Source organism: Tenrec ecaudatus, chromosome 6 (assembly GCF_050624435.1).
Source record: "Tenrec ecaudatus isolate mTenEca1 chromosome 6, mTenEca1.hap1, whole genome shotgun sequence".
NCBI classification, from domain to species: Eukaryota; Metazoa; Chordata; class Mammalia; order Afrosoricida; family Tenrecidae; genus Tenrec; species Tenrec ecaudatus.
The window spans coordinates 120,090,634-120,105,393 of record NC_134535.1 but is presented as its reverse complement, the minus strand read 5'-3'; the positions used below and the strand labels follow the sequence as shown (position 1 = coordinate 120,105,393).

Below are 14,760 nucleotides of genomic sequence, written 5' to 3'. Positions count from 1 at the left end.
CCTTATTTTCCCACAAAAATCCTGCTGGCTCTGCTTATCTCCCCTCCCCCACCAATAATTTAATCTTTCTGTTTTATTTTGATATAGTTAGAGATACTGCAGTCAGAGCATTTCCTCCAGATAGTCTATTCAAATTAAGTCTCTCCCTACCCAAGTCCAAATCTGTTTTTTGTTTTTGTTTTTCTGCACAAGCTCCATTTTATTAAGTAGGATTTTGCAGTGGAACTGGGGAGCTTAAAAAATTTGACTGCCTGGGCCCCGGGCGGCTCTCTGGCTCCTCCCAGCCAAGATCTCTGAGACAACGGCTGGGTATCAAATGACTTTAGATTTTATCTGAAGGAAAGGTACAAATGAAGAATGGAGGTGGATGCCTGGGTACAATTTCTAGAAAAGGGACAGGTCTACCCAACATGCATGCGCTGCCTTGGTGACTTGGGGAAGGCCGGGCTGCCGTTTAGCTCTCTCCATCTCTCCCAGGGTATGCTCGTCGAAGAGATACTCGGCCAGGCCGGAATCTGGGGCCCCCATCTTGCGCAGGTTGGTGACGTAGTCGCCCAGTTGTGTGATGGATTTCACCTGCTCATCCAGGTAATGTGTCTCGATGAAGTCACAGAGATGGGGGTCGTTCTTTTCCGTGGCCAGTTGGTGCAGATCCAGCAGAGACTGGTTGACGTTCTTTTCCAGGTGCAGGGCACACTCCATGGCCTTGAGCCCGCTATTCCAGTCGTCACGGTCTGGTTTCTTGATATCCTGGAGGAAGATCCGGCCACCTCGTTGGTTCTGCAGCTTCATCAGTTTCTCGGCGTGCTCTCTCTCCTCGTGAGACTGGTGCAGAAAGTATTTGGCAAAGTTCTTCAGAGCCACGTCATCCCGGTCGAAGTAGTAAGCCATGGACAGGTAGACGTAGGAGGCGCAGAGCTCCAGGTTGATCTGGCGGTTGATGGCGGCCTCCGAGTCCTGGTTGTAGTTCTGGCGCACCTGCGAGGGAGACGCGGTCATGGCGGCGGTGGAGGCCTGGGGGCGTCGAGAGTGCGGCGGGGAGGAGGTGCTGGGCGGCCGGTGGGCGGGGGAGGCTGGCGAGCGCCAGGTTCCGTTCAAGCACTGTTGAAGCAGGACACCGCGTCGGCTCTGAGGAGAACGTCTCCCAAATCTGTTCTTTTGGTATCTATGTGTGATGTGACTTGAATGAAGACTGGACTTTACCTACAGACATACATCATTCTTGCCCAAGAGGGAGCCTTGGTGACATAGCAGGTTACCCATTGACTGGGCTGATAATCTTCAAGGTCAGCAGTGTGAAAATCACCAAGCGTTCTGTGGGAGAAAGATGAGGCTTTCTATTCCTTTAAAGCAGGCGTCCTCAAACTACGGCCCGCGGGCCACATGTGACCCGCCGAGGACATTTATCTGGCCTGCGAGGTGTTTTTGTCCCGTTTTGTTTTTTTACTTCAAAATAAGATATGTGCACTGTGCATAGGAATTTGTTCATAGTTTTTTTTTTAAAAAAAAACTAAAGTCCGGCCCTCCAATTGTTTGAGGGACAGTGAACTAGCCCCCTGTTTTAAAAGTGTGAGGACCCCTGCTTTAAAGATTTACAGTCTCAGAAAGCCAACAAGGGCAGTTCTACCCTGTCCTTGATGAGGGTCGCAATAAGCTGGAACCCACTAGATAGCAGTGAGTCTGGTCCTTGAGTTTATTCCTTCCCAGGGAAGGGCATTTTGCAAAATATTTGATTTCTTCTCCAGTGCTCTTACCTATTGCAGTGCAGTAAGTAGTTGCGTGGTTTGATTCTTTAAAGCAAAGATGTTTTTCTTCAGTTTTTCACATTGAGAATCACTCCCTAACTCAAATGGAAATAATCAACTTTTCTGTAAGGCCTCTTCTTTTTCCTTAGCTGCCTATATGGGAATGTGAGAGGTAATTTCCTCATCTGCCAGGGTAATTGTGCAAGGGAATTTCCTTAGCTCCTTGTTATCTGATTTAATTATCTAACCCCCGGGTAACTTTCACTCTGTCAAGCACCCTCCTTCCTCTTTTCCTGCTGACTAGAGGCTTTACCATTATGACTTTGTCCAGTTTCACAACTTCAAAAATGACAAAATTTTATTAAGGCCAAGTTAGAACTTTAAAGTTCTCTTTTAGAAACTTATTATGTCCCCAAACTGGCTCACCTAAGCCCTTCCCATGTCCTCCGTTCTCTCAGTCTTCCCTTGGTTCCCCGGAAGCCTTTGCTCTATCCACCCCCTTTCAATATTCCTATCTCCTCGTCCTTCTATCCACCCCTGCCAGACCTTTCCTTTACCATTTCAGCACTTCGTCAGGTAGTCACTCAAGTTTCAGAGCCCCTAGCCCACAATGGAGTCATTCAAGAGGTTCAGGTGTGCCCAGAGCAAATATCTGAAGCTGAGAAACTGAATGTTTCACCCAGTTACTCTGTCAGAGCGTTTTAGAGATACCCAAACAGCCTCTTGATCACGCTGCAGTTTCTCGCCTGAAATTTAGTCCAAAGCCTCCATAATATAAAGGAAATTGGTGGAAACAACAGCTCACAACTTGAACAGGTAACCTCTCAATTTACCACATTAACTAGAACGCAACCCCAGTAAAAATGTAAAGGTGGAGAAAGGATAAAAGTCAGCTCTTTTATATGAACCATGAGCTGAAATTTTAAAATTGGAACTATAAACTCTATTTGTGCCAGTATGTTTGTTACATATACATATCTATCATATTTATGAATGGACTTCAAGAAGTTCATAAAAATGTGTCTCTCTCCCTCTCTCTCTCTCTGAAAGTTTCATCTTGCTCCCATGGAGTAACTGGTGAGCTCAAATTGCTGACTTTGAATTTAGTATTAGTAGTCCAACTCATAACCCACTATGCCACCTGGCTCCTGTGGCATTATTTTTCAATTCCATTTATTCATGAGATTTTTAAAGTCCTCTTGAACAATATTTTCCTATGTCCAATGGCATTAGCAACTTATTGGATTATAAAATCTCTTTAAGGAGCTGATTATAAATATATGCTTATGTAAATAAAATAATCCTAAAATTTTCAGAAGCTAGGAAAATCGAATTTCTAATATTTTTTTAAGTATTATAATAGAAATTAGACCAAATGTTCTATGAATCCACACTCCTATAACTTAGTTAAATCCTTTGGCAAACAAAACTAGTTAACAGGATTGATAAAAAGTTACATCTTCTAAGTTATTAGCATAATTATAAAACAAGCAAATATTCTTATTCTACTTGGGTATGTTTTTTCTAAACTTATCCATACTTATTTAGCAAATAAGCTAACATTAAATCTACTAGAACTTCAAAATTATAGGAGACAAAAAGCTCATATTAGTGTTTTAACAAAATTTGCGTGACAAATTTATTTCAACAGTAATTAAAATAATTTATTACAAACTTTAGCAGTAAATAAATTTGTAATAACTCAACTTGAAATAGTTTCCCAGATCTTTTGGTAACAAATTCTTAGAATTAGCCTAAATTAAGTCAATTGATGATTATTAAATATCCGGACCATCTCTGAGATAGAGCATCATTTGAGTTTATATACTTCTTGTAATGGTATAGAAGAGTTGTATACACTGTAAATCTATGAGGGGACTTCAAAAAGGTTTTAGAAAAATTCCATTGTCCTCTAATTTCATTTTTATGGGAACTTTTTGAAGCCTTCTATTAATAGACATGGCCCCTTTAGGCTACATTCTGACTCAGTGATCCTAAAGGGTAGAACAGAACTGCTCTTGGGTTTCCAAGGCTGCCAGTTTTAACAGAGGCAAAACCACATCTTTCTTCTGTGGAGTGGCTGATAAGTGTGAGCTGCTAACTTTATAGTAAGCAATCCAATGCATAACCCACTACTCCACTAGCCAACGCCTACTACAAAATGCTGGTATACTCAACAGCTTACAATAATATATGCAATAGTTTTATCCAAAAAAATCTTTAAAATCTCACATATGTAAATGTGTAAATGAAACCCTACTAGGAGATACAGCAACAGAAGGAAGAATTTTGTATATACGGTATACAACCTGTGATGATGTGTTTTGTTAAAGAAAAAAAGTTTTGTACTAATGTAAAGAGACTGCTGTTCCATGATGACAGAAGAAAGTGTAGAACAAAAACTTGAATGGATGTAAAAAGTTATAAAACATTCATGGAAAAGGAACTTATCTGTAATGGCCATAGATCGCTAAATTTTTACAAGTTTACTTATAAGATTTCCAAAGGTGCTTTAGTGTAAAACATTTTCCCTGTGCAAAACCAGAATTTGGTTTCTAGTCAAAAAGGACAAATGTTCTCAGATTACTGGTCTACTCCTAACAGTAGGTTAGAGATATTTTTTGTTTTGTTTTGTCTTTGCATTCTGGGTAAATCTGCCAAGAAAGCAAAGCCCCTTCATTTGATCTCCCTTATGATCCATTTAAATTTATTCTAATTTGGGTGATTATAAAAATATCTTTTTAATCAAGGGCTTTTTTTAAAAAAACATGGAACAGATCTCTTGAATAAAATGGATAATTTCCAATATATCAAAACACACATCAGCAGCTGCCATACACACAGTACCCAACAGGGAAAATGAAAAAAAGAGAAACATAAACACCAACAACGGCAAGTTTAACAATGCCTGTAAACTGAGTCCTGCCTGTGGTCCTATCTTCTCAGGTGCTTTCCCCGTCTGCCAGGGGTGCTCTGCTGGACACAGCCCACCATGGCTGCTGGGGACAAGGGCAGCTGAGACCAGGGCCCACAGAGCACAGCGGGCAGGGCGGTGTGGCTCTGCACATGCAGCAAAGCACACACCGGCACATTCAAACAGTATAAGGAACATCCTTTAAATAGAGTCAGAAACATCAGATAAGGCAACATTATTAAAAAGATGTTAGCATGAGTCCCCTGAGGTAAGTACAATCAGCATGACAGAAATGGGGCATTAATCCACCCAAGGGGAGGGTATTGTTTATATCTCCACAGGGAAAGTGGGACCAGACTTCAACCCAGTGTCGCAAGGTGTGAATGCATTATCCCGGCGTGGAGGACGGAACCGGTGGAGAGGTCTGGGAGGCAGGCCCCAGCACCATAAATTAAGTGGATTCCTGCCCCTCCCCCGAAAAGAACTTGTTCCAAAGGACGACATTGACCCTGCAGCTATGGGAGATGGTCATATTTGACCAGAGCACACGGGATCAGATGTAGGGGCAGGAGGAGAGAGTGGAGCACAGCCTGGCCCACCAGGCCGTGATGATGATGTTCCTGAGTAGAGCAGCCAGTCCACAGAGAGAACAACATGGCTGGCCCTACTATGAGACATGATGCCACTCAGTGACTAAGGGCGATACAGGGGACAGCACCGGAGACACAGTGTGGGAATTGCACCTGACCTGATCCCACCACACCGAGGCAATGCACTGGGGGAGTGCAGCGGAACAGCAAGGGAATGGAGTGGCAAGGTCCCCAGGGAATGCTGAAAGTGGACTTTGGGGCCAGGGCGTGGTGCCCCAACAGACTGGACTGGAAAACGCTCCTAAGGGCCAGCAAAGATCCCTGAACTAACTACAAGCTTTTCTCTTGTGAACTGTTTTGTTCTGTTCTTTTTCAGTGGTTTGTCTTGGTAGTTTTGTTGTCCGGTTATATACTGTTGCTTTGTGTTCCTCTGTCTAGTTTTCGTGCATGTTAGTGACTCCACAGGTCTGTCTGAATAGGACAGGATGGATGAACTATCTGGAGGAAAAACAACGGGACCGACAGTTCCGGGGGGACTTGGGGTGGGGGGTAGGGGGGGTAAGGAAGTGGTGTTAACAAACCCAGGGACAAGGGAAAAACATGGGACCCCAAAGGGTAGAGAAGGGGGAGTGGCAGGCCTGGTGGGAAATGATCAAGGGTAAGGTTGCTTAGAGAAGAGGTATACTCTAGCCCAGGTGGCAATGAAGCATGGTAGTAGGGCAGGAGGAAGGTCAAGGGAGATGGAGGAAAGAGCTAGGAGTCAAAGGGCATTCATGGAGGTCTAGACAAAGACATGTACATGCAAATATATATAGGAGGTTGGGGAAATAGATCTTTGTGTCTATATTTATAGGTCAAGTATTAAGGTGGCGGAAGGACCTTGGGCCTCTACTCAAACACTCCCTCTATGCATGAATACCTTCTTTTATTAAATTGGAACTCTATGATGCTCACTCTCCCGACACAACAGCTGGAGCCAACATGGGTGAACAAGTAAATGTGGTGAAGAAAGCTGATGGTGCCCGGCTATCAAAAGAGATAGTGACTGGGGTCTTAAAGGCTTGAAGATAAACAAGCGGCCATCTAGCTTAGAAGCAACAAAGTCCACATGGAAGAACACACCAGCCTGTGTGATCGAGTGGTCCCAAAGGGATCAGTTACCAGGCATCAAAGAACAAAAAATCATATCATTGACTGCACACCTCCATGATAGGATCGCTGAAGACAAATGGGTGCATAAGCAAATGTGGTGAAGAAAGCTGATGGTGCCCGGCTATCAAAAGAGATAGTGTCTGGGGTCTTAAAGGCTTGAAGGTGAACAAGCGGCCATCTCGCTCAGAAACAAATAAGCCCACATGGAAGAAGCACACCGGCCAGTGCGATCACGAGGTGCCCAAGGGACCAGGTATAAGGCATCATGCAAAAAAAAAAAAAGATATAAGTGTGTGTATGTATGTGTATTTATGTGTACATGTATATATGTATGTGTATATATATATTATATTAAATGAGGGGGGAAGTGCAGAGTGGAGACCCAAGGCCCAAGTGTCAGCCAATGGAGATCCCCTCATAGAGGGGCTTAGGAGAGGAGATGGGTTAATTAGGGTGTGAGGTAGTATCGATGAAGAACACAGCTTTCCCCCAGATCCTGGATGCTTCCTCCCCCCAACTACCATGATCCGAATTCTACCTTACAGGGCTGGATAGGACAGAGGCTGTACACTGGTGCATAGGAGGGTTGGAGATACAGGGAATCCAGGGTGGATGATACCTCCAGGACCAAGGGAGTGAGGGACGATGCTGGGAGAGTGGAGGGTGAGTGGGTTGGAAAGGGGGAACTGATTACAAGGAGCCACATGTGACCTCTTCCCTGGGAGAGGGACAGCAGAGAAGGGGGGAAGGGAGACCCCGAATAGGGCAAGATATGACAAAATAACGAGGTATAAATTACCAAGGGCATATGAGGGAGGGGGGAAAAGGGAGGGAGGGGGGAAAAAAAGGAGGACCTGATGCAAGGGGCTTAGGTGAAGAGCAAATGCCTTGAGAGTGATTGGGACAGGGAGTGTATGGGTATGCTTTGTACAATTGATGTATGTATATGTATGGATTGTGGTAAGAGTTGTTGGAGTCCCTAATAAAATGTAAAAGAAGAAAAAAAAAAAAAAAAGAAAATGATTAGGGCAAAATATGTACAGATGTGCTTTATACAATTGATGTATGTCTATGTATGGATTGTGATAAGTGTTGTATGAGCCCCTAATAAAATGTTTAAAAAAAAAAAAAAAAGATGTTAGCAAGAAAGGAAGGCTGGAACAGCTTGAGGCTGAAAAGTGGCTCACTAGCTGGATCATATAAAGGACCCATCCCTGATACTGCTGGATGCCAAGATTCCTCCATTCAGATTCAGAAATCAAATGGATTTTCGGGACCAGCTTGGTTATATCCTCGGGCAACATGACATGCCTATACTCAAATTCCTCATCGTCGGCGTATTTGTCCATATAGTAAATTTGTTTGTGCGACATGCTCGATCTGAGGGACTTCAGACCCTCGCCACCAACCTCCAAACAACTCCCGTATTCTAACTTTTAATATTCTTTGCTTTCTTTTCTATTGAGGTTTTTACCTATTTTCTTTGTTATTCTTGTTAATTTCTTTATTGTTGTTTGTCTTTTAATGTTTTCCTGTATATGAAATCCAAGACAGGTAAAGCTATAGAGACAGTAAATGGATTTAATGGTTACTTGGGGGGGATGGCAGGGAAGGTTGGAAGGAAATGGGGAATAACAAAGTAAAAGATTGAAAAAAAATTCTAAAATTGATGGTAATGATGATTGTACAACTCTTTTTGATGTGACTGAACTACTGAATTATATGACATGTGAATTAAATGCCAATAAAATTGTTGGAAGAAAAGAATCAGAGGGGAAAAATGAACACAAAGACCCTGTGTTTTATGAGAATATCTTGTCTTTCAGTGGTAGTCACATAATCTGGTGTCAACTTGTGAAGGGGAGAAGTCCAGCTCGTCAATCAGGTCACAGCTTAATGATCTCAGAGGCTCCACAGAGATAAATAGCTCAATGGAGGCCAGTCTCTCTGCTTGGTGTGCCTGCTGACAAGCCACATGGAGCTACCCTGATACAACCAGAGCCCTGGAGTTGCAGGAGCCACATGGAGACCCACAGCAGCGCTGAAATGCTTCCACCACAACTGGATACACAAGACTTTCCACCGACTGGCCTGTGATCTTCCTGCATTTGGCATTGTTGCATGTCTGCGTGAGTCTAACGAAGAATTTATAAACTAGTATTGGATATATGGACTAATATCAGACTTATGGGCTTAATCTGGACTGGGATGTTTTCTTAATATGCAATTACTCTTTATATAAAGCTCTTTCTTATACACATATGAGTGCCAATGGATTTGTTTCTCTGGTCTACCAGTACTAACACAATTTGTATCATGCTTTCTTATTTGTTTAAGCAAAATCTCACTTTTGAAAGTGGTAAGGCTCATTAAAATCCTAGGTTTACTTTCAAATTAGTTTTTTCTTACTTTGCTTAAACATAACCAAGTATTACTTCTTGATGATCTTATTTAATCAAACATTCATATTTTGCCTTTTGAAATTCTGGAAAATTAGAATCTGTTAAGCTAACAAGAAAGTGGGTTACTTAATGCTATGAGTTGAGTAAGTATTGTAAAATAAAAGGTTAAATTTGTATGGGCAAAATGTTATTAATAAATATCTCAGAAATTATATCAAGTTCCAAGAAATTTATCAATGTTCTTATTGACATTACATGCCAATAGTACAACAATGTGCTATCAGTTCATAATTTCAGTTTGGGTTTTTTTGTAACTTTTTAAAAATATTAACTTGGTCACAATTTGATTTCTTTCATTTGAATCCAGCATATTTTAGGCCAGGAATTGGCAAACTTTTAAGATGGGAAAGTCGATCCTGTCTCTCACAACAATTTAAAAGTTATTCAAGAGCCATAAATATATTTTTACAAACAAATGAAATCATTATCTGAATAATAACCTTTAAATATTTTCCATTTTACTTCCACACTGTAAGTACTGAAAGAGCCGCATTTGGCAAACAAGCCACAGTTTGCTAACCCCTATTCTAGGCCAAAAAGCCCTGCTGGCAATATGGCTACTGCACTCAGCTACTAAATGTGGTAGTTCAAACCCACCACGCACAAAAAAAAGACACAGCAGTTTGCAGCCATAAAGGTTTCTAGACTAGAAACCTTATGAGGCAGTTCTATTGTGTCCTATATAGGGTCAGTGTGAGCTGTAATCAATTCCACAGAAGTGTTTTCTGAAGAGGATTCACATCAACTTACCTATAAAATTTTTCTAATATAAATTTAAAAAGATGATTAGAACCTACACACACTGATTATTTTTACTTGATAATCTTAATATAGAGGAGGTAACAAAAAAAACTGAATTTTTTTCAAAGCTATATATTTAATTTTTTTAACAAAACAACCTTACCACCTTCAAAGCACTCTCTTTTACACTTAATATATTTGCCAAAACTGCGATTCCATTCTTGGAAGAAACATTTTTCAAACTCATTTGTTTGGATAGCTGATAGCACCTCCCTCATGTTTTTATTTGCCACTTCTACAGCATCAAATCACTGTCCTTTCATGCCCCTCTTCATTTGTGGAAACAAAAAGAAGTCACATGCAGCAAGACCAAGTGAGTCAGGTGCATGGGGCAGGAGAAGCATGCTGTTTCTTGCCAAAAACTGGCTGCATGAGAAGATGCATTGTCATGGTGGCACAAATCAGGCCTTTAGTCACACATATTATTATGCAATCTTTTCAGAACCTCTAGATAGAAAGCTTGATTAACAGTCTGACCTGGTGGAACAAACTCCAAATGCCCTACAAATAGACATTTTCATCCTTTCAGGAAGTTGACGGATGTCCAGACAAGGTTTGTCATCAATTGACATTTCACCTTTTTAGAAATAAGAAAACCACTCGCACACTTGAGTTTTTCCCCTAGTGCTGTCCTTGTAAGCTGTGCTCAACATCTCAACAGTTTCTGTGGAAATTTTTCCCAAGCAAAAAAACAAAATTCACAGCTGCACAGTGTTCTCTTAAATCAACCACTATAAAAAATTAGGTTCGAGCTAAACTGCTTTTACAAAAAAATTCACTGTGACCAGAGAGAGAGAACTTCCCAGGCGACACCACCGGGTGCAATAAACTCAGAGTGAGTTGATCAAATGCTGGATAATGTGTGCTACGAAAACGTCACACAACTGAGCTTTTTCCCAGTTTTGGGAACCCCATCATATTATTTTGCTGGGGGAGGGAGAGTTTCAATCATTTTATTGGGGCTTTTATAGCTCTTATAACAATCCATACATTAATTGTACCAATCACATTTGTGCATACGTTGCCACCATCAGTTTTTTTCCAATTCATATATCATGTGTTTATTCCCAATAAAGCATGTTTAAACAAGTCTTTGTCATCAGTGGATGACTTCAGACAATTCAAAAATTTTTAATCATTTTATTGGGAGTTAATACAGCTGTTATCACAATCTATACATACACATCCATGTATCAAACACATTTGTTGCCATCATCATTTTCAAAGCATTTTCTTTCTACTTGAGCCCTCAGTATCAGGTCCTCTTTTTGCCCTCCTTCCCCAACCCTCCCACCCTCATGAACCCTTGATAAATTATAAACTATTGTTATTTTCATATCTTATACTGTCCACTGTCTCCCTTCACCCACATTATGTTGATCATTGTGATCAGGTTCCCCTTTCTCCCCCCAACCCAACCTTTTACCTACTTCATGGTATCACTATTCCCATTACTGTTCTGAGGGATTTATCTATCCTGGATTCCCTGTGTCACTCCCTCGTATTCTTAACGCTAACAACAGGCTTGTTAGAATCGACAGAAAATAAAAGTGGTCAATGCACTCAACTGTTAACCAAAAGGTTGATGTTCCAGTCCACTCAGAGGTGCCTTAGGAGATGCCTGGCCATTTTTTATATATATATTCAGCTATTAAAAATTCTATGGAGTCTTTACTACGCAGTTTTTATATACTTGTATATTCATGGCATATTATATTATATTGTGTCTCAGGACCATTACAAAAATCTGAAGATTTTTGTCTGCAAAGGTTTCATAAGTTAGATGTTATTATCCACACTGCTTTAAAAATAAAGTTAATCAGCGCCAAGCTGACCTCGCTTTTCTTCCCCGTCTCCCGGGCCCTGCCATGCGGGTGTAGCGCGAGGACCATGCTGGGCAGGACCCTCCGAGAAGTAGTTGAGATCATTAAAGACAACAACTCTCATGGGTCGAAGGGCTGGAATGATGAAGTTTTAAGAAGATTTGGAGGACCTAGGTGGAGGCTGAGGGCATGAGCAACACTGGGAGTGCATGCTGAGACGAGGCTTCCGCAGGACTGAAGCAAGGCCACATTACTCCAACGGAGCTCTGTTGAGGAGTCTGACAAGAGATATGCGAAAGGTCAATCACTTGGGGATTTAGACGGAATTCCCATTGCCGTAAAAGACAACTTCAGCACATCTGGCATTGAGACAACATGTGCATCAAACATGCTAAGAGGTTATGTGCCGCCCTACAGCGCGACTGTCGTCCACAAGTTGTTGGATCAGGGAGCTCTGCTGCTGGGAAAAACAAATTTAGATGAGTTTGCTATGGGATCGGGAAGTAGATAGTGTATTTGGACCAGTTAAAAACCCATGGAGTTATTCAAAGCAATATAGAGACAAGAGGAAGCAGAACCTGCAGGGTGAAACTGAAGATTCTGATTGGCTAATAACTGGAGGAAGCTCGGGCGGCAGCGCGGCTGCCGTGTTGGCGTTCACGTGCTTTGCGGCTATAGGCTCTGATAGAGGAGGCTCAACCCGAAATCCAGCTGCCCACTGTGGGCTGATCGGTTTAAAGCCAAGCTATGGATTAGTCTCCCGACATGGGCTCATCCCTCTGGTGAATTCAATAGATGTGCCAGGAATCCTGACCCGAAGTGTGGACGATGCAGTGATTGTGCTGGGTGTCCTTGCTGGGCATGATCCCAAAGATTCTACTACAATACAAGACCCTGTGAGACCACTGATGCTACCAAGCGTGAACGATGTGAGCAAACTGTGTATAGGAATTCCAAAGGAATATCTTGTGCCAGAATTATCAGGTGAAGTGCAATCTCTTTGGACCAAAGCTGCTGACCTCTTTGAGTCTGCGGGGGCTAAAGTCATTGAAGTATCCCTGCCTCACACCAGCTATTCAATTGTTTGCTACCATGTTCTGTGCACAGCAGAAGTGGCATCAAATATGGCCAGATTTGACGGTCTAGAAATATGGTCACCGAGGTGACGTGGATCTGTCTACTGAAGCACTGTATGCCACCACCAGACGAGACGGGTTCAATGATGTGGTGAGGGGGAAGATTCTCTCAGGAACCTTCTTCTTACTGAAAGAAAACTATGAAAATTACTTCATCAAAGCACAGAAAGTGAGACAACTCATTGCGAATGATTTTGCGAATGTGTTTAATTCTGGAGTTGATGTCTTGCTAACGCCCACGACTTTGTGTGAGGCGATGCCATCCTTGGAGTTCATCAAAGAAGACAACAGAACCCGAAGTGCTCAAGATGTTTTCACACAAGCAGCGAATATGGCAGGATTGCCAGCCATAAGCGTGCCTGCGGGACTCTCAAGCCAAGGGTTGCCCATCGGACTGCAATTTATTGGACGTGCTTTTTGTGACCAGCAGCTTCTTACAATTGCCAGGTGGTTTGAAAAACAAGTACAGTTTCCAATTATTCAATTCCAAGAGCCCATGGTTGAAGTTGACTGTTCAGAAATCTTTGGAAATGAAAAGTTAGCTTCTGTTCCTCTAAAGCAGTAATAAAAACACTGTGCCTATTAAAGCAGCAGAGATTTTATACTCTGGGGAAAACAAGTCATCTCAGAAACTCTTGTAATTATGTTCATTGTCAACTTAGTAATTTCTTGCTGTCACTTATTAAAATTCCTATTATACAAATGAAAATTAAAAAATAAATAAATAAATAAATAAAGTTAATCACTATGCTTTAATAGCAATATTGTGACTAAAACATTTTGAATTGACTTTTTGCATACAACAAAAACAACTAAGTTTCATGTCAATTGTATTATTGTTTTCTCTCTCTCCGTACATTCAAAGACAGCTACAAGTGGCACAGCACCCGGGCAAAAATGTAACCAAGGAGTCTTCTCACAGCACCAGCTACCAAGTCCCGACGCCACAGCCAGGGGAAGGGCCTGGGAAAAGTGCTGGCAATTGCATTCTTTCATAACAAACTCAGATCAGATGTTTCACTTTAAAAGTTAGCAATAATAAACTAATTACCTCCATTTTAACCTTCACATTTACAGCTAGTTTGCATTAATCTAACGATTCGCTAAAAGAGCTTGCAATTCAGCTTCAGGCCAAAGTGCACCAACTTCAAGAAATGTGGACCGCCTCAAAGACTCATGAAAAAGGACTATGCCAGGCACTGGCCACAGACTTGTAACGATCAATGAAGTAACTTTGAAACGTTCTTGCAAACTCAGTCAAGATTGTGCCTAGCTAAAGAAGTGGATGGGTTTATAAAGCGGCTAGCCCGTGATTGAGCAGGACAATTACAAAGGACTAAATAAACTGATAAAAAATTACTATGACCCTATGTGCACATCACAGAAGCCTTGGTGGCAGAGTAATTGCACATTGGGCTGCTAACTTTAGGGTCAAAACTACCTTGGAGAAAGGTAGGCCTTACCTCATTTGGGTCAATCCCCCATTATGTGAGGAGAGGGCGAAAACCAACCAGCTCCTGCTATATAACATCATTTCATGTTCACCTCAAATGAACAGACCATTCTACAAAAGTGGTTAGTGAACCTTACTGAAAACCCAATTCAGAAAGTGGTGAAGCTGATGGGCATGTGTCTGTCTCAGAGAAGGTAAATGACTCTGCTTTGGTCTGTGGACAATCCTAGTGGGCCTGCCACTGCGGAAAACTCAAAATTAAGTCTATAAACCACCAATGAGATTAAGTTCAGTATCATGTCCCAGACTTGCCACTGATAACCTAGTTTTTATTCAGCCATTGGTGGCCCAGGCTGTGTACTATAGACATCAGGACTTCAGACTCTGTCCTTTCGAGGGGCTAAACTTCCTTCACAAGCCACACAGCAGGATCCAACTGGAAACTCCCACTAAGCAAACTAGACTTTACCTTAAAGGCTGGACTTTACCTTACTGACAGCAGATTAAAGGAACTGAAATACTCCCATGGGACGAAGGCTGAATGCCCTAGTGTGAGAAGAAGCAGACAACTACTACCCAAGCCTTTAGATGAGGAAGTCACTGGACTCTGTCCTTCAAAATTCTTGACTTGAGGGTGCCAAATGAATGGCAATTCAAGCCTACCATATACATGCAATTCCCAGA

At 41.9% G+C, this 14,760-nt stretch overlaps 1 protein-coding gene and 2 pseudogenes across 3 annotated transcripts in view; 1 reads left to right on the top strand and 2 right to left on the bottom strand.

Annotated features, from left to right (window-relative positions):
- Positions 1-14,760, bottom strand: part of LRP6 (LDL receptor related protein 6) — a 167,233-nt gene that overhangs the window by 140,513 nt on the left and 11,960 nt on the right. The window lies entirely within an intron of this gene.
- LOC142450294 (ferritin heavy chain pseudogene) lies at positions 345-1,054 on the bottom strand (annotated as a pseudogene).
- Positions 8,718-13,322, top strand: LOC142450576 (glutamyl-tRNA(Gln) amidotransferase subunit A, mitochondrial pseudogene; annotated as a pseudogene).